We start from the raw sequence: 5000 nt of genomic DNA, 5'->3' as shown, positions 1-5000 counted from the left end.
TGAATGAATGAATTAACTATTCATTCCTTCATTTATTCATTCATTCATTAAATAAAAGATCGATTTTGGGATTCATGAATCGATTCAGAATCGATTCATTATTTGTTTGTTTTTTTAACCCAGCCCTATTTTCTATGGCAATTATGTTATTCTTGAAAATGAAAAAAGAAAGTGAGGTATGAAAATATGTGGATTAAAATCTATTCATGGTGTCATGGTTACGTGAGCAGAGGGACCCTGGCTGTTTACAGACTCACTGATGCTGTGATGCTGTCCTATCAGTCTGGGGATGTGATGCTATCCTATCAGTCTGGGGATGTGATGCTATCCTATCAGTCTGGGGATGTGATGCTATCCTATCAGTCTGGGGATGTGATGCTATCCTATCAGTCTGGGGATGTGATGCTGTGCTATCAGTCTGCAGTCTGGGGATGTGATGCTATCCTATCAGTCTGGGGATGTGATGCTATGCTATCAGTCTGGGGATGTGATGCTATCCTATCAGTCTGGGGATGTGATGCTATCCTATCAGTCTGGGGATGTGATGCTATCCTGCTGCAGTCTGGGGATGTGATGCTATCCTATCAGTCTGGGGATGTGATGCTATCCTATCAGTCTGGGGATGTGATGCTATCCTATCAGTCTGGGGATGTGATGCTATCCTACCAGTCTGGGGATGTGATGTTATCCTATCAGTCTGGGGATGTGATGCTATCCTATCAGTCTGGGGATGTGATGCTATCCTATCAGTCTGGGGATGTGATGTTATCCTATCAGTCTGGGGATGTGATGCTATCAGTCTGGGGATGTGATGTTATCCTATCAGTCTGGGGATGTGATGCTATCCTATCAGTCTGGGGATGTGATGCTATCAGTCTGGGGATGTGATGCTATCCTATCAGTCTGGGGATGTGATGCTATCCTATCAGTCTGGGGATGTGATGCTATCAGTCTGGGGATGTGATGCTATCCTATCAGTCTGGGGATGTGATGCTATCCTATCAGTCTGGGGATGCTATGCTATCAGTCTGGGGATGTGATGCTATCAGTCTGGGGATGTGATGCTATCAGTCTGGGGATGTGATGCTATCCTATCAGTCTGGGGATGTGATGTTATCCTGCTGCAGTCTGGGGATGTGATGTTATCCTGATACTGCAGTCTGGGGATGTGATGCTATCCTATCAGTCTGGGGATGTGATGCTATCCTGATACTGCAGTCTGGGGATGTGATGTTATCCTGATAGTGCAGTCTGGGGATGTGATGCTATCCTGCTGCAGTCTGGGGATGTGATGCTATCCTACTACAGTCTGGGGATGTGATGTTATCCTGATAGTGCAGTCTGGGGATGTGATGTTATCCTGATACTGCAGTCTGGGGATGTGATGCTATCCTGATACTGCAGTCTGGGGATGTGATGCTATCCTGATAGTGAAGTCTGGGGATGTGATGTTATCCTGATAGTGCAGTCTGGGGATGTGATGCTATCCTGATACTGCAGTCTGGGGATGTGATGTTATCCTGATAGTGAAGTCTGGGGATGTGATGTTATCCTGATAGTGCAGTCTGGGGATGTGATGCTATCCTGATACTAAATGGACTGCGCTTTTCCACCTTAGAGGCACTCAAAGCGCTTTACAATGGCCTCTCATTCACACACACATTCACACACCAATGGCGGTAGCTGCCATGCAAGGTGCTAACCTGCTCATTGGGAGCAATTTGGGGTTAGGTGTCTTGCTCAAGGACACTTCGACATGTGGACAGTGGGAGCTGGGATTCGAACCAATGACCCTTCGATCACTGAACGACCCGCTCTACCAACTGAGCTACAGCCGCCCCACTCGAACTAGTCTGGGGATGTGATGCTATCCTGATACTGCAGTCTGGGGATGTGAGAATTGCATTTTCACATTCAAGCAACATTTTATTCATGAAATCATGATGCTGAAGTCTGATGGGGTTTCAAGATGAGATCCGATAAGAGCTGAGACACCCAGAAGAGACGGAAAGGGAAGTGAAGTGATGAGGGGGAGATGTGGAGTGTGTGTGTGTGTGTGTGTGTGTGTGTGTGTGTGTGTGTGTGTGTGTGTGTGTGTGTGTGTGTGTGTGTGTGTGTGTGTGTGTGTGTGCGTGCCTGCGGTTCTAATGGTTTGAGTGACTCATCCTCCATTAATACAACTCTTGTAGAGTCCCTACCTACCAAACCTCTCTCACTACCCTCTCCTCCTCCTCCTCCTCCTCCTCCTCCTCCTCCTCCTCCTCCTCTCTCTTTCTCTCTCTTCCCTCTCAACTCTCTTTCTCTCTCTCCCCCATATCTGTTATCCCCTCGTTGTCCCCTCCCCTTCATTCCTTCCTTCTCTCTCTCTCTCTCTCTCTCTCTCTTGTCCCTCTCTCTCTCTCTCTCTTTCTCTCTCTCTCGTCCCTCTCTCTCTCTACATGGGGATCGGTGTGATCCTGCTCCGATTGCTGAGCCCTGGTGTAGCACAGCCCTGGTCTAGTACACCCCTGGTCTAGCACAGCCCTGGTCTAGTACACCCCTGGTCTAGCACAGCCCTGGTCTAGTACACCCCTGGTCTAGAACAGCCCTGGTCTAGAACAGCCCTGGTCTAGTACAGCCCTGGTCTAGGACAGCCCTGATCTAATAGAGCCCTGGTCTAGTACAGCCCTGGTCTAGTACAGCCCTGGTCTAGTAGAGCCCTGGTCTAGTACACCCCTGGTCTAGTACATCCCTGATCTAATAGAGCCCTGGTCTAGTACATCCCTGGTCTAGTACATCCCTGGTCTAGTACATCCCTGGTCTAGTACAGCCCTGGTCTAGTACATCCCTGGTCTAGCACAGCCCTGGTCTAGTACACCCCTGGTCTAGTACACCCCTGGTCTAGAACAGCCCTGGTCTAGTACATCCCTGGTCTAGTACAGCTCTGGTCTAGTACATCCCTGGTCTAGTACACCCCTGGTCTAGAACAGCCCTGGTCTAGCACACCCCTGGACTAGAACAGCTCTGGTCTAGCACAGCCCTGGTCTAGTACACCCCTGGTCTAGGACAGCCCTGGTCTAGTACACCCCTGGTCTAGTACATCCCTGGTCTAGTACAGCCCTGGTCTAGCACAGCCCTGGTCTAGTACACCCCTGGTCTAGTACAGCCCTGGTCTAGCACAGCCCTGGTCTAGTACACCCCTGGTCTAGGACAGCCCTGGTCTAGTACACCCCTGGTCTAGGACAGCCCTGGTCTAGTACATCCCTGGTCTAATAGAGCCCTGGTCTAGTACATCCCTGGTCTAGGACAGCCCTGGTCTAGTACAGCCCTAGTCTAGGACAGCCCTGGTCTAGGACAGCTCTGTGCCTGACCTGAGTTTCAACTCCACACTGTGGAGAGAATACATACCCTAGGGGGGGGGGGGGGGGACAGGACAGGAAATAACCATGGAAGGACGAGTACACACACACACACACACACACACACACACACACACACACACACACACACACACATGCCTCTACTATAATAAGAGAAGTTAGTCCTTCTACAAGCATCATTATGCTGGTGATGTGCTGCATGTCAGAGCCGCCCGCGTCTCCTCCTCCTGGTCTCCTCCTCGTCTCCTCCCCGTCTCCTCCTCCTCGTCTCCTGGTCTCCTCCCCGTCTCCTCCTACTGGTCTCCTGGTCTCCTCCCCGTCTCCTCCTCCTCGTCTCCTCCTCCTGGTCTCCTCCTCGTCTCCTCCCCGTCTCCTCCTCCTCGTCTCCTCCTCCTGGTCTCCTCCTGGTCTCCTCCTCGTCTCCTCCCCGTCTCCTCCTCCCCATCTCCTCCTCCTGGTCTCCTCCTACTGGTCTCCTGGTCTCCTCCTGGTCTCCTCCTCCTGTTCACGTCTCTCCTCCCCGTCTCCTCCTCCTGGTCTCCTCCTGGTCTCCTCCCCGTCTCCTCCTCCTCGTCTCCTCCTCCTGGTCATGTCTCTCCTCCCCGTCTCCTCCTGGTCTCCTCCTCGTCTCCTCCTCCTGGTCATGTCTCTCCTCCCCGTCTCCTCCTGGTCTCCTCCTCGTCTCCTCCTCCTGGTCATGTCTCTCCTCCCCGTCTCCTCCTTCCCGTCTCCTTCTCCACGTCTCCTCCTCCTCGTCTCCTCGTCTCCTCCCCGTCTCCACCTCCTGGTCTCCTCCTACTGGTCACGTCTCTCCTCCCCGTCTCCTCCTCCTGGTCTCCTCCCCGTCTCCTCCTCCTCGTCTCCTCGTCTCCTCCCCGTCTCCTCCTCCTCGTCTCCTCCTCCTGGTCATGTCTCTCTTCCACGTCTCCTCCTTCCCGTCTCCTTCTCCACGTCTCCTCCTCATGGTCATGTCTCTCCTCCCTGTCTCCACCTCCTGGTCTCCTCCTACTGGTCTCCTCCTCCTGGTCTCCTCCTCCTGGTCTCCTCCCCGTCTCCTCCTCATTGTCTCCTCGTCTCCTCCCCGTCTCCTCCTCGTCTACTCCTCCTCGTCTCCTCCTCCTGGTCATGTCTCTCCTCCCCTGTCCCCAAGACGCAAACGGCTCCACCGGCCAGATGAGTGTGAAACACCCGGGCCGGTCAATCGCCCCCGAGCGGCGCCACGCCGCGTCCGTGCAGCTCTGGTCCCACTCTGGTTCTGCTCTGGTTCCCCTCCGACCGGCCCTGATGGCTCTGGTTCTCCTCCGACCGGCCCCAATGGCTCTGGTTCTCCTCTGACCGGCCCGGATGGCTCTGGTTCCGCTCTGACCGGCCCCGATGGCTCTGGTTCTCCTCTGACCGGCCTGGATGGCTCTGGTTCCGCTCTGACCGGCCCCGATGGCTCTGGTTCTCCTCTGACCGGCCCGGATGGCTCTGGTTCCGCTCTGACCGGCCCCGATGGCTCTGGTTCTCCTCTGACCGGCCCCGATGGCTCTGGTTCCGCTCCGACCGGCCGGATGGTTCTGATTCCACTCCCCCGGGTCCGGATAGACAGAGAGCGGAGCCACTCGGCTGGGATGTGGTCTTTAATAACCCGGCGCCATC

The sequence above is a fragment of the Borostomias antarcticus genome (assembly GCF_949987555.1).
Source record: "Borostomias antarcticus genome assembly, chromosome: 11".
Lineage (NCBI taxonomy): Eukaryota > Metazoa > Chordata > Actinopteri > Stomiiformes > Stomiidae > Borostomias > Borostomias antarcticus.
The sequence above is the reverse complement of the archived record's forward strand: the minus strand, read 5'-3'. Positions refer to the sequence as shown.